The sequence below is a fragment of the Balaenoptera acutorostrata genome, chromosome 3, assembly GCF_949987535.1.
Source record: "Balaenoptera acutorostrata chromosome 3, mBalAcu1.1, whole genome shotgun sequence".
NCBI classification, from domain to species: domain Eukaryota; kingdom Metazoa; phylum Chordata; class Mammalia; order Artiodactyla; family Balaenopteridae; genus Balaenoptera; species Balaenoptera acutorostrata.
In genome coordinates, this window is record NC_080066.1 from 59,374,880 (window position 1) to 59,400,630 (window position 25,751).

General features: G+C 41.4%; 1 protein-coding gene across 1 annotated transcript in view; it reads left to right on the forward strand.

Moving 5' to 3' along the window:
• Positions 1–25,751, forward strand: part of LOC103011999 (OTU domain-containing protein 7A) — a 386,007-nt gene that overhangs the window by 185,106 nt on the left and 175,150 nt on the right. Inside the window, 1 exon segment of the mRNA XM_057543670.1 lies at positions 8,791–8,918. The gene's annotated coding sequence lies outside the window, so the exon portion shown is untranslated.

Here is a 25,751-nt window from a genome sequence, read left to right on the forward strand (position 1 = left end):
TTCCTATACCTTTGTTATTAGTCTTTTTCATAAGGACCTTTTAGGATTTTTTGCTCTGCATATGACTGTTCTCTTTCTCTTTTTTTTTATTATAAACAATAGCATATGGACAAAGAAAGTGCATTGCAAACTATGTGAATGGTTTAGAGAACAAAATACACAGCCATGCACCCATCACACAGGAGGAACACGATTGTACTCCAGAATTCATGGATGTCCCTCGTCCCCGACCCACAGAGGTCACCCCTGTCCTAAATCACCTATGTTTACACAGATCTCCCTCAACTTATGATGCGGTTGCATCCCAATAAACCCATTGTAAATGGAAAATATCCCAAGTCAAAAATGCATGTAAGGACTTCCCTGGTGGCGCAGTGGTTAAGAATCCGCCTGCCAATACAGAAGACACGGGTTCGAGCCCTCGTCCAGGAAGATCCCACATGCTGCAGAGCAACTAAGCCCATGTGCCACAACTACTGAGCCTGCGCTCTAGAGCCCACGAGCCACAGCTACTGAGCCCGTGTGGCCCAACTACTGAAGCTTACGTGCCTAGAGCCCATGCTCCGCAGCAAGAGAAGCCACCGCAATGAGAAGCCTGTGCACTGCAATGAAGAGTAGCCCCCCGACTCGCTACAACTAGAGAAAGCCTGTGCACAGCAACAAAGACCCAAAGCAGCCAAAAATAAATAAATAAATAAACAAATAAATAATGCATTTAATACACCTAAACCTACCAAAAATCATAGTTTAGCCCAGCTTCCTTGAAACATACTCAAAACACTTATATTAGCCTATAGTTGGGCGAAATCCTCTAACACAAAGCCTGTTTTATAATAAAGGGTTGAATATCTCAATCTATTGAATACTGTACTTAAATCAAAAAACAGAATGGCTGTCTGGGTCCAAGATGGTTGTAAGTATATCGGTTGTTTACCCTCGTGATGGGGTGGTTCACTGCCACTGCCCAGCATCTCGAGAGAGGATCGTACTGCTTATCGCTAGCCTGAGAAAAGATCAAAATTCAAGAGCTGCCATATGATCCTGCAATCCCAGTCCTGGCTATATATCCAGAGAAGAACATGCTTCAAAAGGATACATGCACCCCAATGTTCATTGCAGTGCTGTTTACAATAGCCAAGACAAGGATGCAACCTAAATGTCCATCAACAGAGGAATGGATAAAGAAGATGTGGTACATATATACAATGGAATATTACTCAGCCATAAAAAGGAATGAAATAATGCCATTTGCAGCAACACAGATGGACCTGGAGATTATCATACTAAGTGAAGTAAGTCAGACAGAGAAAGACAAAAATCATATGATATCGTTTATATGGGGAATCTAAAAAAAAAAATACAAACTTATTTACAAAACAGAAACAGACTCACAGACTTACAGAACGAACTTACAGTTACCCAGGGGAAAGGATGGGGGGAGGGACAGATTGGGATTTTGGGATTGACATGTAAACACTGCTATATTTAAAATGGATAACTAACAAGGACCTACTGTATAGCACAGGGAACTCTTCTCAATACTCTGTAATAACATAAATGGAAAAAGAACTTGAAAAAGAATAGATACATGTATATGTATAACTGAATCACTCTGTTGTACACCTGAAACTAACACAACATTGTTAATCAACTATACTTCAGTATAAAATTAAAATTTTTTTAAATTTTGAAGTACGGTTTCTACTGAATGCATATAAACATCACACCATCTTAAAGTCGAAAAAATGTAAGTGGAACCATCATAAGTCCGGGACCATCTAGATTGCCTAGCTAAACAGTGCCTGGATCTGCCTGCTATTTGCACTTTATATAAGTGGATTGTGTGCATTCTTCTGTGGCTTGCTTCTTTCCCTTAATATAGTTTATCTATCCAGCCATGTTGATGCCTGTAGCCACCACGCACTCATTTTCCCTGAAATTCGGATTCCATTCGGCGGTTGATGAGCATCTGGTGGTTTCTGTGCTCATAGGAGCTTGTGTCTGCCCTCTGGTGCATGCGTGTGAGGACCAAAGGGTGTGGGAGAGTTCCTGGGATGCAAGTGCATTACATCTAGGTCAGGACATGCAGTTTGCGCCACAAACAATTGCACCACGTTTGCCTTTGACCAGCATCAAAAGAAAGTCACATTTTCTCCATATTATTGTCCATACATGGCGTTGTTCATTTAAAATTTTTTCCCAGTCTGGTAGGTATAAACTATTATCTCTATGCGGTCTTATTTTTCATTTAGTGTCATAAAAATTAGATTGTCAGAATATTTTCCGTGTCTATCACTTTTTTGTTCTTGCATTTCTGCAAAATTTCTACTTATTTCGAGGGCCCATTTTTCCATTGGGTTGTTTGTCTTTTCTTATTAAATCTTAGGAATGCTTTAAATCATCTGAGTACCATTCCTTAATCAGTGATATGTTTGGTAAATATCTCCTCACAGTATGTGGTCTGTCTACTCACTTTCTTAACAGTTTTAATACTTTTCACGCGAAGCAGTTTATAATTTATTTTAGCCATACTTATCATTCATTTCCTTTATGGTGTGCTCTTGTTTGGTCTTATTTAAAAAATTCTTCCTCTAAGTCATAAGAAATTTCCTGTATTCTCTTCTAGAATTTATGTAGTTTAGCCTTAACTTAGAAATTTATTTTTGGTATGGTGGGGGTCCAATTTCATTATTTCAATTTGCATAATCACTTGTCTTAGCATTGTATAGTGCAAAGTCTGTTCTTTTCCAACTGATCTGTAAAATCATCTGTCATGTATCAAATGTCCATATATATGTGATCCTTTTTCAGGTTTTCTATTCTGGGCTGCTTCTCTATGTGTCTATCCCTGTACCAATGACACGCTGTCTTAACTTCTGTCATTTTGTGATGAGTCTGGTTACCCTGTAGGGCCTTTCTCCACCTCACTCTTTTTCTTTGATGTGCATTGGACTTTGAGCTTCTAAATACACTTTGGAATTAATTTGCAAGTCGTACGCATGTGCACACCCCCCCATACCCTCCTACACACATGCCCTTTAAGATATTGAATGTAATTATATTGAACCTATAGAAGTATAATGTTTCCTAATCTATATCTCCACTTATTCAGACCTACTTTATCTCCATGAGGTTTCTGTGCACTTTTTGTTGCATTCAGTCCTGCATACTTTATATTGATGCTATTATAAATGGCATTTTTTGCTTGATTTTCAAATCTTTCTGGTTCATACACACAGAATTGATTTTGTGTATTAATTTTATATCTGAAAGCTTTTATTAACTCTAATAATTTATCAGCAAGATTATTTTCTATGTATAAAGTCATATTATCCACAAATAATGACAGGTTTCTCCTTTCTTTTAAACTTCTCATACCTTTTATTTTAATTAGTTAACTTATTTATGTGTCCTTACTGCACTGACTAAGACTTCCAGGAGATTGGTGACCTTCAGTGGTGATAGTGTGACCTTATCTTATTCCTGATCTTAAAGGAAAGGCAGTTAGCATTATTCAACATTTCACCATTAAGTGTAATATTTGTAGTCATTTTTGGAAAGATATCCTATATCAGGTTAAAGAGCTTCTTTTCTATTCCTACTTTGCTAAGAGATATTTTCTTTTATCATGAATGAATGTTGAATTATATCAGTGTATATCTTTTGAAATGGTCATCTGATTTTTCTCTTTTATTTATAATGTGGTAAATTTATAAGGTCAGACTAGCCTTACACATTGATTTTATTTTGTTGACTATTAATATTACTTTAAGATTTCCATTTTTAATCTTAGAATAAGATAACTCACTTTGTCCTTTTATTTTTAACCTTTAGTTTTTAATAACAATCAGTTGATTAATAATCTCAATAAATACTAAATTACCATTTCTTTTAACTCACCATTGCTTATTGTATCTCACCTTTTCCTGTTGGATTTATTTTTCTTTTTATTTGAGTATTTTCTCTGTAAATGTTTTCAGGTGTCTGTGGACAATGAATTTTCTGAGCCTCTGTGTGTCTGCAAACATAACATCACCTTTTGTCCATATAATCCTAGGTTCCAAATTTTACTCCCCTCACCCCCTGTCTTAAAATATATTTGTCTTTGAATGCTGTGTGGCCAATGGAACAATCTTTAATTTGATTCTCATTCTTTTGTGTGTTTGTTTATTTTGAAAATATTTTATTGTGGGAAAATGTACATAAGATAAAATGTACCATTTTAACCACTTTTAAGTGTCCATTCAGTAGTATTAAGTACATTCACATTGTTGTGCAACCATCACCACCATCCCTTCCTAGAACTTTTTCATCTTCCCCCATTGAAACTCTTTATCCATTAAATCCTAACTCACAATTCCTCATCTCCCAGCCCCTGGCAACTTCCATTCTACTTTCTGCCCCTAAGAATTTAACTACTCTGGCTACTTCACGTAAGTGGAATCATACAATGTTTGTCCTTTTATTACTAGCTTATTTCACTTATAATGTCCTCAAGGTTCATACATGTTGTAACAAGTGTAAGAATTTCCTTCCTTTTTTAAAAAAATTTTATTGGAGTATAGTTGATTTCCAATCTTGTGTTAGTTTCAGGTGTACAGCAAAGTGAATCAGTTATATGTATACATGTATCCACTCTTTTTTAGATTCTTTTCCCATATAGACCATTACAGAGTATTTAGTAGAGTCCCCTGTGCTATACAGTAGGTCCTTATTAGTTATCTATTTTATATATAGTAGTGTGCATATGTCAATCCCAATCTTCCAATTTATCCCTCCCCCTCCTTACCTCCTGGTAATCATAAGTTTGTTTTCTACATTTTGGAAGATCTAAATAAACATTTCTCCAAAGAAGACATATAGATGGCTAAAAAGCACATGAAAAGATGCTCAATATCACTAATTATTAGAGAAATGCAAATCAAAACTACAATGAGGTATCACCTCACACTGGTCAGAATGGCCATCATCAAAAAATCTACAAACAATAAATGCTGGAAAGGGTGTGGAGAAAAGGGAACCCTCCTACACTGTTGGTGTGAATGTAAACTGGTACAGCTACCATGGAGAACAATATGGAGGTTCCTTAAGAAACTAAAAATAGAACTACCTTGTGATCCAGCAGTCCCACTCCTGGGTATAGATTCAGAGAAAACATAATTTGAAAAGATATATGCACCCCAACGTTCATTGCAGCACTATTTACTGTAGCCAGGACATGGAAGCAACCTAAATGTCCATCAACAGAGGAATGGATAAAGAAGATGTGGTTCATATATACAATGGAATATTACTCAGCCATAAAAAAAGAATGAGGGGACTTCCCTGGTGGCGCAGTGGATAAGCCTCTGCGCTCCTAATGCAGGGGGCCCAGCTTCAATCCCTGGTCAGGGAACTACGTCCCACATGCATGCCATTACTAAGAGTTCACATGCCACAACTAAAGAGCCCACGAGCCACAACTAAGGAGCCCTGGAGCCACAACTAAGGAACCCGCCTGCTGCAACTAACACCCAGTGCATCCAGATAAATAATAAGTAAATAAATATTTTTAAAAATGTAATAATGCCATTTGCAGCAACATGGTTGGACCTAGAGATTGTCATACTGAGTGAAGTAAGTCAGACAGAGAAAGACAAATATATGATATCGCTTAAATGAATTTCCTTCATTGTATGGATAGACCTTATTTTGTTTATGTGTTCATTCATTGATGGGTACTTGGGTTACTTCCACCTTTTTGCTATTGTGAATAATTCTGCTGTCAACAAGGCTGTACAAATATTTGTTCAAGTCTCTGCTTGAACAGATAAACCCAGAAGTAGAATTGCTATATCATATGGTAATTCTTTAAGTTTTTGAGGAACCACTATATTATTTTCTATAGAGGCTGTACCATTTTACATTCCCACCAGCAATGGAAAAGGGTTCCAATTTCCCTACATCCCTACCAACACTTGTGATTTTCTGTTTGTTTTTTTTTTTTTAATAATCATCCTAATGGCTATGAAGTGATATCTCATTGTGGTTTCAGTTTGCATTTCTCTAGTGATTACTGATGTTGAGCATCTTTTCATTTGCTTATTGGCCATTTGTATATCTTCTTTGGAGAAATGGCTATTAAAGTTCTTACCCATTTTTAAACTGGGTTGTTTGGGTTTTCTGTTGAGTTGTAGGAGTTCTTTATATATTCTGGATATTAATCACTTATCAGGTATGTGATTTGCAAATATTTTCTCCCATCTCATGGGTTGCCTTTTCACTCTGTTGTTGGTATCATTTGATACGAAGGTTTTAATTTTGATGAGTTCCAATTTTTTTGTTGCTTGTGCTTTTGGTGACATACCCGAGATATCATTGCCAAATCCAACGTCATGAAGATTTTCCTCTATGTTTTCTTCCAAAAGTTTTATACTTTTAGCCCTTACATACAGGTTTTTTGATCCATTTGAGATAATTTTTATATATGGTGTAAGGTAAGGGCCCAACTTCATTCTTTCATGTGTGGATATCCAAGTTTTCCCAACACTGTTAATTGAAAAGACTGTCCTTTCCTCATTGAATGGTCTTGACACCCTTGTCAAAAATTACTTGACCATATATGCAAGGGTTTATTTCTGGACTCTCTGTTTTATCCCATTGATCTGTCTATATAGCTGTCTTTATGCCCAGACCACACTGTTTTGATGATTATAGCTTTGTAGTAAGTTTCAAAATCAGGAAATGCGAGACCTTCAACTTTGTTCTTCTTTATCAAGATTGTTTTGGCTACTGATTCTCATTCTTTTGCATTTAGTGTCTTCCCATGTCTGTTTAAGAATTCAGCTAGGTTTATGAAGATGTGTGATTTATCCATGTGGATGGGAAAGGTCAAAGGAGAAACCAGCTGGGGGTCTGGAGGCTCAGGACCTGCAGGGACAGGATAGGCCATCCCCAGGCTCTGGGCACACCCCCTGACAGGGGCAATCCCTAGATGCAGGTGAGATCCTCAGACTTCACCTGGAACCTGGGTGTTAACAAGGAGGAAAGCACAGTCCCTGTACCCCATGTGGTATAGTCTCTGTAGGGTGCACAGAGGTGACCCAGCTGCTTCCCCTCACCTGTTCAGTCATGGCCCTCCTAGCTCACAAGCATCCTGGGGGTCTGATGCCTGCAAGAAAACCCCACATTGCAGATAAGCAAGTGGATCTCAGGCATCAATATGCTGTTCATAACACTTGCCCCCATCACCACTGGGGATCACCTTGCACTCACCTGGACTGAGGTGTGGTCCACAGGGACCCTCCTGACTCAGGATGCTATCAATGACACTTTGACCCCACACTGGAGCCTGGTGCACCCCACCAGGAATGAGGAGTGGTCATGAGGCTGACCTCTTAAATTCCCTGAGGATCACATCACGATCCCGGCACGGATGATGAACAGCTTCCTAACTTTGTGATTCCCCGTGGACTGTGCCACGTGAGGTTCTCCTGGGATGTCAGAAGTCGAGGTTCTACTCTTGCACTGTTGGTGGGAATGTAAATTGATACAGCCACTATGGAGAACAGTATGGAGGTTCCTTAAAAAACTACAAATAGAACTACCATACGACCCAGCAATCCCACTACTGGGCATATACCCTGAGAAAACCATAGGTCAAAAAGAGTCATGTACCAAAATGTTCATTGAAGCTCTATTTACAATAGCCAGGACATGGAAGCAACCTAAATGTCCATCGACAGATGAATGGATAAAGAAGATGTGGCACATATATACAATGGAATATTACTCAGCCATAAAAAGAAATGAAATGGAGGTATTTGTAATGAGGTGGATGGAGTTAGAGTCTGTCATACAGAGTGAAGTAAGTCAGAAAGAGAAAACAAATACAGTATGCTAACACATATATACGGAATCTAAGGGAAAAAAAAAAAAAGGCCATGAAGAACCTAGTGGCAAGACGGGAATAAAGACACAGACCTACTAGAGAATGGACTTGAGGATATGGGGAGGGGGTGGGGTGAGATGTGACAGGGTAAGAGAGTGTCATGGACATATATACACTACCAAATGTAAAATAGATAACTAGTGGGAAGCAGCCGCATAGCACAGGGAGATCAGCTCGGTGCTTTGTGACCACCTAGAGGGGTGGGATGGGGAGGGTGGGAGGGAAGGAGATGCAAGAGGGAAGAGAAATGGGAACATATTGTATATGTATAACTGATTCACTTTGTTATAAAGCAGAAGCTGACACACTATTGTAAGGCAATTATACTTCAATAAAGATGTTTAAAAAAAAAAAAAAAAAGAAGTCGGGGTTCTGTCTGTGAGCCGCTCTGTGCACCTGCCCTGGAACATCAGCATAGCTCGTGAACTTCTCATGGCTCTGACCCCACAGTCACTTCTGTGAGTCAACACCCGCCTGGGAGACTTTTCCATTTATCCTGACCTACCTCCTAATCCCTGTATTTATTTAAAAATTAAAGGGTGGGATGGTGTGTGAAGGAGGGAGATTCACTATCAAGACCATTTCAAGTTCAAATTCTATCTTGATTGTGGTGGTGGTTACACAGTTGTATACATTTTGTCAAAATCTATAAACTTAAAATACATGTATTTTATTGTATGTAAATTATTTCTCAAAGTTAATTAAAAATTTTTAAAAGACCATTTCAAGTTCATACCAAATATTTTAAATCATTTTAAAATTTGAAATATACAAATTTTAAAATATTAAAAAAATCTTAAATTTTAAATTCTCACTTTTAATGGAATGTGAATATTCTCTTTTATTCTTGTCTTTTCCAGAGTTCTCAGGGTCTGTGATCTCACACCATTCACTGGGGCAATAATGGGCCATTTCCAGCAGGGACGATGCCGCGTTGCCCCGGGTGCCTAACTGCCACCCACCTGCAGAGAATCTCAGTGTCTGAAAAGTAAGTCCTGTGTTCATGGGGTCCCTTGGGACCGTGCTGGGTGGGCAAGGGCAGTCAACATCTCCAACAACAGAGCTTGTAGTGGTCCTGGGAACAAATGACCTGAAAATCAGGTTTAAATCCAGGGAGGAATGGTGTATTAATTTATCCGCTAAAGTCCATTGAGAGGAAATTGTGAAATGAATGTCATGTTGCATTAAGATTTGTGTTTAGAATAGTAAACATTACCCTTAAAAAGAATGTGGCTGTAGTGAATGACCAACAGGTGATTTGATTTACGCTAGTGCAAAATTTATTAAGCAACTTTGTTGCCATCTGTAGCTATCATGATTGATTTTTTAAATATTACAAGAGCAATTTAAACAAAAGACAAAAGTCTCATCTTAACATATTAATTGCTTTTATTTATTTATTTATTTATTTATTTATTTATTTATTTAATAATCATCAAACTTGCTGAGAGACTAGATCTTTTTTTTAATTAATTAATTATTTATTTATTTATTTATTTTTGACTGTGTTGGGTCTTCGTTTCTGTGCAAGAGCTTTCTCTAGTTGCGGCAAGCAGGGGCCACTCTTCATCGCGGTGCGCAGGCCTCTCACTATCGCGGCCTCTCTTGTTGCGGAGCACAGGCTCCAGACGCGCAGGCTTAGTAGCTGTGGCTCACGGGCCCAGTTGCTCCGCGGCATGTGGGATCTTCCCAGACCAGGGCTCGAACCTGTGTCCCCTGCATTGGCAGGCAGATTCTCAACCACTGCGCCACCAGGGAAGCCCAATTGCTTTTATTTTTAATGTTCTTAGTTCTTGTCCAAAAATAGAATTTTTATCTAGCTGATATCAGAGCATAGCAATTCTTTTGCCTTATGACTCTTCAAACAAATATCTTCACTTTTTTGCCTACTTTTCTTTTGATAAACTTCAGATTTATAGGAAAATGGAAAAATAGTACAGTGAATACATATAATCTTCACTCAGAGTTACCAGATGTTTACCCAAATACACACGTGAACAGATACATACACACATGGAGAGATTGTAAATATGGATTTGTGTGTTATGGATGTGTGTTCAGTTTTTGTCTCTGAATCATGTGAATCATGGGAAAGTAAGTTGCAGACATCATGACATACTTTGCATATATCTCCTAAGTTCATAGACTGTCTTCTTCAAAAGTATACTATAACACCATTATCACTGTGGAAGTCAACACTGATAAAGTAATATTATCTAATATATAGTCCCAATTCAAATACCCCTGGTTGCCCAAAGTACTCTTTATAGCTGTTTTCCCTTATCTAGAATTCAATTACATGACATGCATTGAATCTGGTTATGTCTCTTTAAACCTGAACCAAAACTGTTTTCTGTGATGTTGACTTTTTTTTTAAGAATCTAACCCATTTGTTTTATAGAGTATCTCACAGTTGTCTGACTGTTTCCCTCATGCTTAGCTCCAGGTAGACATCTCATGTATTTGCCTCACATCAGTGGTCCGACCACATCATCGTGACCAGTTCACCTGGCTAAGGTGATTTCTGCCAGAGCTCTCCTTGACGTTACCGTATTTATTGTTTTCTAATTAATAAGTAGTCTTTGGGGTGAGCTTTGAGACCATGGGAATATTCTCTTTCCCAGATAATTTTCACCCAATGGCTTTAGTATCCATTGCTGGTTGTATTATGATTTTTCAAGCCATGGGAATATTCCCTTTCCTAGATAATTTTCACCCAATGGCTTTAGCATCCATTGCTGGTTGTATTATGATTTTTCAAGCCATGGGAATATTCCCTTTCCCAGATAATTTTCACCCAATCGCTCAATCAGTGCATCAGACTTTCTTTCCTGTCACATAGTCCTTCATTTTTCGCTTTTTCCACGGCTGTGAGATATCACACAAGGGAGTATCTGGGTGGTCAAGAGAAGGACTCTGAAATCACACCATCTAAGGTGTGCCCCTTGTCTCTGTCATACACTGACCGATGACCTTGGGCAAAGACTTCACCTCATAAACCCTCAGTGCCCTTGTCGTTAACTCTGGAGACAAGAATAAGTCCTGCGAGGGGTGTCTGGCGGGTCTGGAGCCATGGTTGGTGCTCACCAGGTATTATTACAGAGGCAGGGAGGATGGCTAAGTGCCCACTGGGTACTGCTCCACCCCTGAGATGGTTTGTAAGCCATGAAAGCTGATTAAGACCTTTGGCCAAAAGGCTGATGAACCTGAACAACAGAGCAGAGGATCCCCCTGGTCTGAGTGCTCATAATCGTAAGTCCCTGCGGTTACAAGGTTGCGTAGAGAAGCAAACTCACCATGGCAGGAAGCATCCATCAGCGAACAATGTCCCAATTAGGTGCCTCCACCCACTGTTCTGGTTACTTCTCACGCTCTCTGTCATACTCCCCTCCTCCCTGCCCCATGCCTGGACCTCCCTGGACTGCTGTCTGTTTGCATTTCAGTCACAGGTTACTAATTGGACTTCTTGTCTGAAGGTTATTAGATTTCTTTCTGTTTAGATTAAGTCCCCATGGTTTTATTGAGCTCTCTGGCCATGGAATCTTCCTTGAGAATGTTTTAGAAATTTTACCAAGGAAATAGCTTGTGAATATACATGTGATTTACAAGCTACACATGGACATGGATTAGACTGGGTCTTAAGGAGGGAAAAAAAGATTGCCGTTGGAGAACACTTCTAGCTAGAGTATCTTCAAAATGCTTCCTCTGTACATTTTACTTGTCTCGTTTTCTTCCCCACAATGCTTTTGTTTTCTTTTTTTTCTTTGATTGAAGTATAGTTGATTTCCACTGTTTTGTTAATTACTGCTGTACAGCAAAGTGATTCAGTTATACATATATATACCTTCTTTTTTTATATTCTTTTCCATTATGGTTTGTCACAGGCTATTGACTATAGTTCCCTGTGCTATACAGTAGGACCTTGTTGTTTATCAGTTCTCTGTATAAAAGCTTACATCTGCTAACCCCTCCGTCCCCCTTGGCACCCTTCCCCACAATTCTTAAAAGCAGATGAGGGCTGCTCTGATAAAGGATGCCTGTGGCTGCGTCCAACGTGCTTCCTGCTTGTCAGGCTGAGCTTGCGGGATGTCTCTGTGGTGTCACCTCTTCTCCTGCCTCCTGGGGTGATGCCAGCCTGGCTGGCCCGTGGTTAGCCAGGGCAAAGGCTAGGTCCTGCAGACCCGGGGGTGACACCTCTGTGTGGGGCATGGACCCCAGCCCAAAGCTCCCCTGAAGTCTCTCACCTCCTCCTTCCATTTTCCTCCTTCGTAGCCGTTCACGAGCCGGGGACCCTCTGCCTGGGTGCAGGTGTGACATAACACTTGATGGGATGAGTGAAGCACAGTCGAAAATCAAATCTCTGCTTCTGCAGAAACGCAGAAGAAATCACTTGGGTTTCTTTATTTTTTTTGAAATATAGTTGATTTACAACGTTGTGTTAGATTCAGGTTACAGCACAGTGATTCACTTATACATATATATATAAATATATATTCTTTTTTTACATTCTCGTCTGTTATAGGTTATTACAAGACATTGAATACAGTTCCCTGTGCTATACAGGAGGTTCTTGTTGGTTACTTGAGTTTCATTTGAACACATGGGTAGATATATCAGGGCTGCCTCTTTTCCATTTCCCAAAGTGCACCCTGGGGAATTTCTGCCCACTTGGAAACCTGAGTTACCTGGTTTTGTGTAAGAGGCACTCTCCCGACCAGTGTGCTTGAGGATGGCACGGAGGCGGCTTGAAGCCAAGGAGAAGCCCCTCTTGGAGAAGCCTCCTCCCAGAGGTTGGCAGGTCCTGGGCCTCGCAGGGGGCCTCCCTGGCAGCCCTGGGCCGGGACCCTGAGTCCCTCTCTTCCTACTCCCCTTTTTCCACTTCCTCGCCCCTGACGGGAGCTGCGGCGGTTGGGGTGACAGGGGGAGTCCTCTCCTGCAGCTGCTTGCCTGAGTCCTATAGGAGCTCACGTTTTTCTGGGGCAAGTGTGATCAGGGCACTGTATTTGTCTGTGTCACACACACCCACACCTCCCCAGGAAGGATGGACCCTGCAACCGCCCCGGGCTAGCTGGCATATCCAGGCCGTGAGGAAGGGTGGCGGAGCCGGGGGCCTGAGGTCCACTTGGGGGACCAGGCTCTGCCCACTGGTGCCAAACTGTAGGACCATGGCGTGGGGGTGCTGTGCTCCAACCATGTGAAGCGTCAGCCCGTGGGCTCCAAGGTTCCAGGGTCTCAGGGTCAGGTGTTCACTCCCACTCTCTAGCAGGGTGGCCACGATCCCCCGTCTGCCCGGGGGGGTCAGCAGTGCCTGGGGGGGTTGTCCTCCCAACAAAAAGAAAAAGAATTATTGAAATCAGTTGCCTCAAACGTGCTCTGACATTTCCTCCAAAGCTGCAATGCTTCTTATTTGGTCTTGAGCCAATGCTTCGTGTTTGAGTGAAATTGGTTTCACCATTCTTTCCTCGGGGGAGTTGGACATATATATCTTCTGCTTAAAAATGCCATTTCTTTCTTAACTCAAACAGTTGATCCCATATCTTTAACTTCGTATGCATCCATTTAAGTATAGAAACAACCTTTTAATAATTATGAGTTCTTTTTTATTTACAAAACAGAAATAGACCCACAGACATAGAAAACAAACATACAGTTGCCACTGGGGAAAGGGGGTGGGGGATAAAATCAGGAGTTTGGGATTAACATATACACACAACTGTATGTAAAATAGATGACAAGGACCTACCATATAGCACAGGGAACAATACTCAATATCTTATAACAACCTATAAGGGAAAAGAATCTGAAAAAGTATATATATATGTATAACTGAATCACCGTGTAAAACAGGAATTGCTATCCTCATTTCAAAGGTGAAGCAGTGAGAGCCGGGGATGAAATTGATTGTCCCAGTTTATTTGCAGGCCTGTGTGCATTTGTATTTTAAGATAAGTGTTCCTAGTGACTAAAGATTGGAACTCGGCTATCCAAAGAACACAATTAGTAGCTTAAACACATTCAGGTCATAAATTTGTCAGGTTAGTATAGGAAGCTGGTTGGGTTCTTAAAAATCTACCTATCTCAATGTCAGCTATTATAAAATGTTCAGAGCCATCCAGGTTGATGGATGTCTATAAATGTCTTTTTCCTTTTTATTTGTTTGTTCCTTTGTTTAGGTAAACTATCTTGTTCTGTTTGGAGAGATAGAAACTTAGATAAGACTGAATTTTACCAGTCACTAACACATGAATATTCAACTAGTAGGAGCCTGTTAAAAAGCCCAAAAGCTGAAATTCTCCTGTGCTTGTGAAATTTAATTATGTTTTAATGGAAAAGAACTATGACATCTACTCCCTTTTTTTCACTTACTGTAAGTATGCTGGAAACTTCCAAGTGTAAATGTCCAGCTCACTGGAACTTCTATCTAAATGTCCCTTAGACCAGGGGTCCCCAATCCCTGGGCTGCCGACTGTTAACCGTCCGCAGCCTGTTAGGAACCGGGTCGCACAGTAGGAGGTGAGCGGCGGGCAAGCAAGCGAAGCTTCATCGGCTGCTCCCCATCGCTCCCCATTGCCTGCATTACACCTGAGCCACCCCTTGTTCATGGAAAAATTGTCTTCCACGAAACCGGTCCCTGGTGCCAAAAAGGTTGGGGACCACTGCCTTAGACAGCATTCCCCACCTCCTCCTTAACACACACACACACACACACACACACACACACACACACACACACTTATGCAAACGTGCATATATACTCACGCAAACACACGTATATGCATCCACACCCAACATAAACACAAGTACACACACTCACATACTGACACACAGAAGCTCACACACACATACTCCTGAACATATGCACAAACTCACACGTGAACACCTAAATATACACACACACATGGTCTGTAATTCACTTGGAGTTAATTTTTATATGTGGTGTGAGGTCTAGATTGAGGTGTTTTTGTCTCTTTGCTTTTGCATATGACTGTCCATTTGTTCCAGGACCACTGTTTGAAAAGTCTGTCCTTTTCCCATTGATTGCCTCTGTACCTTTGTCAAAATCTCAGTTGTCTGTATTCTGTTCCGTTGAACTGTGTATCTGTCCTTTCCCAAATATCACACTGTCTTGACCACAGTAGGTTTATAATGCATTTTTAAACGGGTAGCGTGTATCCTCCAACTTCTCCTCTTTTTTCAAAATTGTTTTGGCTAATCTGGTTCCTTCATCTTTCCATATAAGTTTTAGAATCAGCTTGTCCATGTCTACAAAGAATCCTGCTGGGATGTTGAATGGGATTGCATTAAATTTGTAGATGATTTGAGGGTAATTGACAACTGTATTGTATTTTACAATCCATGCAAACAGTACATCTCACCACTTATTTTGGCCATGGTTGGTCTCTTTTGTTTTCTGAGTTTTGTGAGCTCCCTACAGTTTTGTTCCTGGAATATGTACTTGCTCTGTTGATCTCCAGGCCTGTAAACATCCTGTTCTATCTTTCTGGCTCTGTCCATACTTCCTCCACCCACACTCACATGAAGACCAGGTCTCTTCCTCTTCAGCTGCAAAATTCCTAGTTCTTCTGTGGTTTGCAGATGAGAGGTAACTTCCTCAGCCCCCCCTAATTGTCTCCTCCATGCCAACGTAGGACAAGCTTGTCTCTCTCATAGCACTAAGCACCACATAATGTCACTGCTTCTTTAATTTGTTCCTTTCAGCCACCAGCCTGAATACTCTTTGAAGGCAGAGCCCAGGCCTGATTTTGGATTGTATGCCTGGCACATAACACAGAGAAAGGGCTCAGTTAACAGCAGTTGATTATGGAAATGTCGAAATAAAGAAATGAAAGGAAATGAAGGGGGAATTTAAACTAACAGTTAATGAGGCTCTAGTCTGTGTCAATCACTGTGCAGGGCAGAGATAGATAAATAGATTGATTGATGATAGAGAAAAATTAGATCAAGAGAAAGACAGTAAAACAGATAGACATAAAGATGTAGAGGGAGAGAGAAAGATAAAAGAAGGTGGACAGACAGACAGACATTCAGACAGACAGACAGATAAAAGCAGAAAATCAGATGAATACATCGACAGACATATATATGTAGATAGACAAATGCGTTGAAAGACAGACAGACATAGAGACCAGCAGATAGACAGACAGTTACTAGATTAAACAGTCAGATAGACAGATAGTAGTAAGATAGATAGAAAATCAGGAAAAGGGGAGGTAGACTGACAGTGAGAAAGACAGATATTTATATGAATATATAGTGAGATAGATAAACATATAATCAGATAGACAGGTAGCCAAACAGAAAATGAGAGAGATTGAAAGGTAGACAGATAGGTAGGTAGATAGGTGAGTAGGCAGATATGTGGGTGGGTAGAAATAGAGAAGGAAGGAAGGGAGGGGGGGAGGGATAATATTTTTATTTTAGTTAATCTTAACAAAATTCTAAGGAAAGTGTGGTATATTGCCCCCTGTATAGATGAGGAAATAGATTCAAGGGGCTTTAGTGACCGTCCAAAGGTCATTCTTGCAGAGAATGGCAGCACCCAGGTCCAATCGGCCCGGCCTTTCTTCTTTGCTTCTCCAACTCCCATCACTGCCTGACCAATCTGAGCCTTTCTTTTCTCTTGTTCCCTTCTGCTTCCATACTTGAGCCCACCTGTCATTTCTTGCTTACCTAATTGAATAGTTTCCTTGGAAAACAATGCTTCAAGTAATGTGTATTTTATAAGCACAAGGGCAGAGAGCTCAGAAGGCCAGAAAGTAAAAGGAGGGCTGTGCCTCCTTCAGACATTTTCCTACACATGAGATTCTTTTTCCCGTCAACACTTTTAATTACTCTATAATACACGGACATTCTCATGTGCCTTAGAGACATTTTCATACTGACACCTCTGAGACAGGTCATGTCCCGGTGCCATAGGTGATGCAGCCGTTCCCCGTTGACAATCATTTTGGATATTTCCAGCCGTGCTGCAAGGAACATCCTTATTCACACATCCTTGTGCACTTGAGCAAGGCTGACTCTATGGAAGATACCAAAAGGCAGAATTACAGAGCTACAGGTTACTCACATTTAAAAAATTATATACTGAACAAAATGCCCTCTACTGAACTCACCATGAGCCCCATATATTCCCCCCTAGTGGTGGAAAAAAGGACCCATTTCACCTCACCAGAGCTGATCTTTTCAAACTTAATTTTTTTGAGGGGCCATTCTGGTGGGATAGGGGTTGCGTGGGCATGGTTAATGGTTATCTTATTGTTTAATTTGTATTCCCCTCATGATTACTAAGGTTGATTACCTTTCCATATACTGATCTGTCATGTGAGCTTCCTGTAAACTGCACATTCATAAAATTTGCCAAATTTTTCTTGTTCCATGTGTCTTTAATTATTCGGATATGTTCATTATCTATTCTGAATGTCAATCCCTTGTTTATTATATATCTTCCAGAATTTTCTCCTGTTCTATCTAACTTTGAAGTTTTTACAGGATTTTTTTTGTCATTCAGAAGTTTGTTTATTGATTTGGCATTTTTGCTGTTATTTGTTTTATCAAATTTTTCTGTGATGGGCTTTTGCTTTTTGTATCTTAAGAAGGCTTTCTGTATGAGTCAGGGCAGGCTAAATGCTATGACAAACATTCCCCAAATCCTGGTGCTTTAACAAAGTACAGTTTTATTTTTTGCCATATGTCAGCCCAGTGTGGGTAGCATGGAGAGCTCTCTCTCTCTTTCTCTCTCTCTCGGTCTCTGTCTCTCTCTCTCTCTCTCTCACACACACACACACATTTTCCATCCTCTCTCATTGGTCTCTGTCTGCCCCTTTCCACACTACCTTAATCAAGTACTTTATGTTTGACATGTGATGGAACACACTTCTGCATCCACTTTGAACTTTATCAAAAGTGCTTTGGAATTTCTTGCTTCTTTATTCTTCTAAGTTTTAGAAACTGTCAAATTCCATAACAATTCTGTTGTGATGGCACTGAATTTACTGTAAGAATTAGAATCTTAAAAATATAGTCTTCCCATCCATTCATTTTTCTTTCTTTCCTTCAGTAAAGATTGTTTTCTGTCCAAAAAAAAAGTTTCTCTCATGTTTGTTGTGTGATCCCTAGTTAATTATGGAAATTTTTAATGAAATGGATCTTTTTTGTTTTTTATAAAAATGATTAATTGGCTAATGTTAGTATGTAAAAAAGGTATTGATTTTTGTGTGTTGGTCTTGTTCCATCCATTTAAAATGGTCTCGTTTGTTCTAAGACTTGGTCATGGGCTTGTTCTGAACTTTGATGGCATTGCTCCTAAAGTTTGCATTATTAGGTAGGATAATTGTTATAAGTTTGGAATAGCCTTTAATAAGTAAAGGAAGTTTTCTTCTATTCCTAGTTTGTTTTGAGTTAGTATAATGAAGGATTCATCCCCTGGTACTAGGAACGTTGTCAGTCTCCAAAACTCAAGGGTTCTCCACTGCGACCTGATAAACCAAGACTTGACCAACAGTAGGCTGGTACAGTAGGCTGGTAAAGTCTATTAAGAAAATGAATGAGTACCTTTCCATTTCTTTCTACACTCTTGATCCATTTTTCACTCTGTTACCAAATTTTTGTGTCTTTGTTTTCCTAGCACAGCACCTATCCATTCTCTACTCAGAAACTCCCAGCAGTTTCCCACTGGCCTCATGTTAGAGTCCAGATACCCTGACAGCCAGTGGGCCTGACCCTGACCTTTACCTGCAGTCACCATGCCCACAACTCTCCTGCTCATGGTATTTCTGGATCTGGGGACATGCAAGTGTGTTTTTGCCTCTTGGCCTGTGCTCATGGTGTTCACCGAGCTTGGAATGTTTTCTTTTCAGCCTTCCTAAATCCTCCTCAAAAACTCATCTTACATTTGGCCTTTTTCATTCTGCCAGGCAGAAGGAACTGCCCCCTTTCTAGTATCCTAATGATTTTGCTTATAAATCATATTATAGTATTTATACCAGTCTGAGTGGAATTATGGTTATTTTCGTGTCTACCCATCAGAATGGAGTAGGAACTTGGATTTAATGTTTTTATTTTGTTTGTTCGCTCAGCAGATTTATTTAACACCTGATATATTCCAGCTCATGGTGATGTTAATGCAAAAAATCACCCTGCCCTCCAGGACAACCCTCAGAGAGAGAAGGAGGCAAGTAGGTCAGCAGTGGCAGCCCAGAACCTATACACATGCTTGAAGTGTTCCTCTCTTGTCATGAGGCCATGGAAGGAGCCTGACCCTTTAGACTTTTTTTTAGACTCATTTAACTCAATAGCAAGTACATCTTTTCCCAGAAGATCTGAATAAAATGATTGAAATCAATAGTAGAAGTATAAACCTGATTAGTGAGTTGTTTGGATCTTTTTAAACCCTTGTTGATGCCACATTAGTCTGGTTCAGACATAGATTTTATGCCTGTGTAACAGCTAGATTTGTGAGGCTGGAGAATAAAAGCATAAATCCTTCAAAGCGAGGGAGTCTTGCAAGCATTCCAGTGCTGGAGGCTTGAATTGTGCAGGGAAGCTCTGCTGGAGATTTGCAAGGATGCAGCTATGCTCTGACATCCAAGTGCCCTTGGAAGGTGATCATTCCTGGGCGTGGGCACCTTCCACAGTTGCAGGGATGTCGCTGTCCTCTACAGGTCAGAATAAGTATCACCACGTCTCATGGCCTTAAAAATGTACTTCCATGTTCAAGTATTATCTTCAAAATGAGTGATTATTATTTCTTGTGGATTCTCTAATTGTCTTGTCTTTAATTTGAGTTCAAGGTGGGAAGCAGCATGGAAAGAACAGTCTGTAACTCTTTGGGGATCTTGAGCCTTGAGTGTGATGACAGCTGTACATCTGTTCTCATGTTAAGAACTGTTGAAGAATTAGAGGTTTCACTTATTAACATGTCATTTCCATGCACACAATAGAAAACCTCAGTAGATCCTACACTCAGTACTATTACCAAAAATATAAATTTTAGGAGAGACTTTTTTCCATCTTTCCATCTTGGGAGAAAAATCATTAAAAGGTGTGATTGAGTGTCTACTAAGGAAATGTTTTACTTCTGATCATACATCGATGCACATACTGTGTTTCAAAGGCACCATACATTTGGACATGAGAACATTTGAAGACCCCGTACCATTATAAAGGGTTGGTGAATGGCGACCTTAGGTCTAAGTGGGTCTTTGTGGGAATCATTACTCTGCTACTGGGCCCTCTGATCTTCAGTAAAATGGAACAGAGCCACCTGCTTTGCAGAGTTGTTGTCTGAATGAGAGTTAACCCACCCATAAAGCCCTTAGTACACTCAACTTCATCCTGGGCCCTTGGCAAATCGTAGTTATTTTCCTCATTTAGCTATAGAGAGGATTTATACCCATGGGAAGAATGTTTTTCATTGTCCAACTCCTTTCAAATAAATTTGGAAACCAAGATGAAATGGAATAAATCTGTAGGAAAGTACAATCTAACACAACTGAATCCTATACAAATAGAAAGTCTAAACAGAGTCATTTCCATAGGGAAAAAAATAGAGGAGGTTGTAAAGGGTTCCCTCCAAAAGAAGCATCAGTAACAGATTGATTCACAGGGAATATCTACCAAACATTCAAATATTAGGTGACTCCAATGCTACTTAGGTTATTGCAAGAGAATTGAGAAGGAAGATAAACTTCTGATTTTGCTCTGTGTGTAGAATGTTGACTGTAAAACTTGACAAAGATTGCACATAAAAATAAAAACGTGTATCAAGCTAATGCATTAATATCAACATAGGAATTTTAAATAAAAACTAGCAAACTAAAGAAAAAAGCACACAAGAAAAGAAATACCAATGAATGATTAAAGGAGATTTAGTCCAGAAGTATGAGTAAGGTTTACTATTAGAAGTTTATTAATAGATCTTAAGAAAAATATCATGTGAAAGTCAACATCCATCCATGATAAAACTATTCGGTAAGGTATATGGGTACTTTCTAAACATATGTACACATGTGTGTATAGCCCAAAAGCCAGCAGCCAGCCAGCATCTTACTCAGTGTGGCAATACCACTAAAGTTAGGAGCAAAACAAAGACGCGCATTACCTCTATGAATAGTTAATATTATATTGAATTAGTCAATTTGATCAGGTAAGAGAAAACAGAGGCTTAAGAACTGAAAATTCAGAGTAACACAGTCTCTGTTTGCATATGATGTGATTGTATAGCAATCCAAAAATAAGTGAAAAAAAAGACCCTATGGATAAATTTCTGCAAACATTAATTAAGAATTTAGTAAAAGAGCAGGATATAAATTTAACAGCCAGAAGTCAATAGCTTTGTTTATAAATATGATAACCAGTTAATACACATAATGGGAGAAAAGATACCTTTTATGGATACCTAGGCATAAATATAACAGGAAAATACAAAAATAGACGCAATTGCGTATGCAAACCTACCATATAGCAATGAAGGCATCTGAAATCAGAGGGGCTTCCCCACTGATGGGTTTTTTTTCCCTAAGTGGTATTAGAATAGCTGGATAGACAGGGAAAATGATAAAACTGGATCCATTCCTCACTTGATGCACCAAGATCAAGTCCAACTGCATCAGCGCTTTCAATATAAAAAATAAAACCCTTCAGTTAGTAGAAGGAAACATGAGTGAATTCCTCTATAATCTGGTGATGGGAATTTTTTTTTCAGATTAAGAGTCAGAATCCAGAAGCATTAAAGGAAAAGGTAGAAAACTATATATAAACTAGTTTTAACAGACAAATTTTAGAACAGTTTTAAGTACACAGCAAAGTTGAGCAGAAAGTGTGGACAGTTCCCATATCACTTCTGTCCCCACACATGTAGCCTCCACCGCTGTCCGCATCCCACACCAAAGTGATACATGTGTTACAATCAATGAACTTACACTGGTACATCCTCATCAACCAGGGTTCATAATGTACATCAGGGTTCACTCTTGGTGTTGTGCATTTGTTGGTTCGAAACCTTGGGGGTTCTCAGGGAGAAATCCAAAACTGGCCCACGTTCTCATTTTTAATGAAACTAACTTACCCAAAGAAAGAAGCAAACAAATAAATGTGTGGAGTGCTTTCTAGGAAGTTGGACGGTTCTTTACTCTATTTGGTTATATAAACCTTATCATTTAAGGAGCTTATCATTTAAACTTGACATCAACTTGCTGATTTTTTTTTAAATTTTATTTATTTATTTATTTATGGCTGTGTTGGGTCTTCGTTTCTGTGCGAGGGCTTTCTCTAGTTGTGGCAAGTGGGGACTACTCTTCATCGCGGTGCGCGGGCCTCTCACTATCGCGGCCTCTCTTGTTGCGGAGCACAGGCTCCAGACGCGCAGGCTCAGTAATTGTGGCTCACGGGCCCAGCTGCACCGCGGCATGTGGGATCTTCCCAGACCAGGGCTCGAACCCGTGTCCCCTGCATTGGCAGGCAGATTCTCAACCACTGCGCCACCAGGGAAGCCCCAACTTGCTGATTTAATAAGGAACAAAAGCCTAATGCATAATAAAATGTGAGGAAAGTGCATTTTTAGCATTATTTCCATTTTATCAATATTTCCCGAAGTGTGGAATAGCCCAGCCTGTGGATGAGCCTGGCCCCCAGCCACCACGTGTGACGTGCACAGTCCTCTGTGTGTGTGTGTGTGTGTGTGTGTGTGTGTGTGTGTGTGCGCGCGTGCACGCGCGCCCAAGAGAGATCTGCATGTTATGAGGGTGTCTCCGTGGCAATAGCTTTTGTCCTATCTAGTTGGGGTCCCTGCGTGTGTAGCGTGACAGAGTTTACACTGTCACAGGGGTTAGGGCAGCACCGCTGGGACCGAGCACGGCTGGGGTTGGTCAGGAGTCAGGCAGGATGCTGAGGGGAGCTGCACAAAAGACATCCTCGATGTGACAGACAGTCCAGAGCACCTGTGAATGTGCAGGACACCCTCCCAGGACTGTGGCCTCAGGGAATCAGGGACCCAGGAGGGAGGGAGGGGGCCAGGGGTAGTGACAGGCTAGGCCATGCTGCAGTTGCCCGGACAGAAGGGCATGGGAAGGACCTCTGTGCTCTGGGCTCCCGGGTGACCCTCGCAGGGCTCCCAGCAGAAGAGCGGCCACCCCAGTCTCACTGCCTGTTGAGGGGAAGGTAAAAGGCCGAGGACAGCGCTTGTCCCAAGAGGAAGACCAGAGCACATCCCTTCAGCGCCACCCAGCTCTCCCTTCTCAAACCTCCATCACCTCACACACAGAGAGGAATCATGCAAATACCTTCTCAATAGATAACCAACAAGGACCTACTGTGTAGCACAGGGAACTATACTCAGTATCTTATAATAACCTATAAGGGAAAAGAATCTGAAAAAGAATATATATATGTATATATTTATATATATGTAAAACTGAATCACTTTGCTATACACCTGAAACTAACACAATGTTGTAAATCAACTATACTTCAATTTAAAAAAATAAATAAAATCATAATTAAAATGTATAACATATATTTTTAAAGAGTACATAAATTATTTTTTAAAATACCAACTCAAGGATAAAGAGCGTGTCCCCCAAAATGTTTTTAGGAAAATGCCTAGCCAGGGGCCTGGTCCTCAGGACATGGTTAGTGACTCCTCTGATTCTCAGAGAGTTGCCCCCATGCTGGTGGTTTGTGACCAGAGCCAAGGGTACAGCCCCCTTATAGGCACATAGGTGGCCCTTGGGAAGGGAGCTGGCAGCTGGCAGCCCCCCACCATGGCCTCAAGGGAACAATGCTGTGTTCACTGTACCTGCTGCATAAGCCACAGAGACACCCCCGCACATGTGGAGTCTTCCTCACAGGGCGGCCGGGAGCAGGAGAAGGGCAAGTTCATGGCTATGTAGAAATGGAAGGAAGGAGTCTCAGTTTCATTTTTTACCCATTTTCACATAACAACCAGAAACTTCTGCTCTCCTCTCTTTTTTGAGACATTCAAACCACAGGATGTTACAACAGAAAGGGTCCTTAGCTCACTTAGCCAAAGCGCTGTATTTTGCAGGGAAGGGGACAGAGGCTCCAGGATGAGCTTGGTTGGTGGGTGCAGACGCAGCTCCCATGACCCCCCTGCCTGGGCTCTCCACAGCGTCCCACTGTGCATTTCCAGGCCTCCGCATCCATCTGCCCTGGACTCAGGGACTGGGGCACAGCCAGGAAAGAGGGTGCCGGTCATCCTGCCTGTGTCTGAACAGTGATACTCGGCAAGGTAGGGGCACACCATGCCTCTGGTGCTCTCGGGAAGAGGCACCTGCCTGTCTGCATCCATGCCTACACATAATCAATTAGCAAATTGCTGGTGTTTCCAGCGGGACTGGGTGAGAGCAGTGAGAACACATGCGTCCCCTCCGTCCAGGCTAGCTCTTGAGCGCTTCCAGAGGCAGCAGTTCTGTTCCTCAGTGGAGACCTGGGCAGGAGAGTGTTGTCCTTATCGTCACCGGTTGGATAATAGCTCACATTTACTGAGCATGTGCTGTGGGCCGGTGTGTTTCATGCACTAACTCCTTCAAACTTTAGATCGGCTAAGAGGTACTATTATGATTCTAATCCACCAATGAGGAAACTTAAACAGTGTACTGAGGCCAGACAGGCAGTGGTGGTGGAGCCACTTTGGCACCGAGAGACTGATTCCAGGACCAAGCCCCATCCCCAGACTGCACTGCCTCTCCTAAGGCAAAGCCACAGCGGGAACAGCTTGACACACCCCTGTCCCCAGGGCAGGAGGCAAGACCCTCAGAGAAGTTCTGCCCAAGGGCCAAGATGCAGAGCCGGGGCATGGCCACCCTGGCCCTCACAGGGCTGGAACGGGCCAGGGGTGCCTTGGCCGTGCAAGGCAGGTCGAGGGGCCCAGCAGTGCTCTCTGGAGGGCTGGCATGGGGCAGTGGGGGTGAGGACGGCCAAGGTGGCTGGGAGCCCGTGTCCCCACTGGCCTGGCTCCTCCTGTGTCGTCACAGTGCATGAATGTGTGGCCTCAGTGGCATTAGGTTTAAGAAATAAGTCTTCAAGGGGACGTGCACATTAGCCTCTTGCACGCAAATGTTTGTACTTGAATGTGGTGAAAAGGTCATTTGAAGCCCACCCTTTAATTTCTGTCTGTGTGGAGGACAAGGCACAGAGGAGGAGGTGTGGGCATGAATCTGCATTGCAGCACTGGTGAAAGCCAGTCTTGGTCCCAGAGTGGCGACCTGGTGTAAGTGTAGAAATGATTTAGGTTGAGTTATGCACAACAGCCAAAAGGTGGAAACAACCAAGGGTCCAGCTACGGATGAATAGCTAAACAAGGTATAATCCATCCATATGGTGGATTATTATTCAGCCTTGTTGTGGCCTGCATGCTGTGTCCTCGCAAAATTCATTTGTTGAAGCCCTAACCCCCAATGTGATCGTATTAGGAGGTGGGGCCTGCAGGAGGTGTTTGGGTTTAGGTGAAGTCATGAGGATGGAGCCCCCATGATGCAATTAGTGCCCTTTTGAGAAGACACCAGAGCGCTTGCTCACTCTGCCACGTGAGGACCCAGGGAGAAGGTGGCATCTACAAGCCAGGATGTGGGATCCCACCAGACACCGGAGCTGCTGGCACCTTGACCTCGGACTTGCCGGCCTCCAGAACTGTGAGGAATCAATGTCCCTTGTTTGAGCCATCCAGTCTGTGGCATTTTGTGACAGCATCCTGAACTAAGATGAGCCTTAAAAAGGAAAGAAATCCCAGCACCTGCTACAACACAGATGCACCTTGAAGACACCATGCTGAGCAAAATAAACC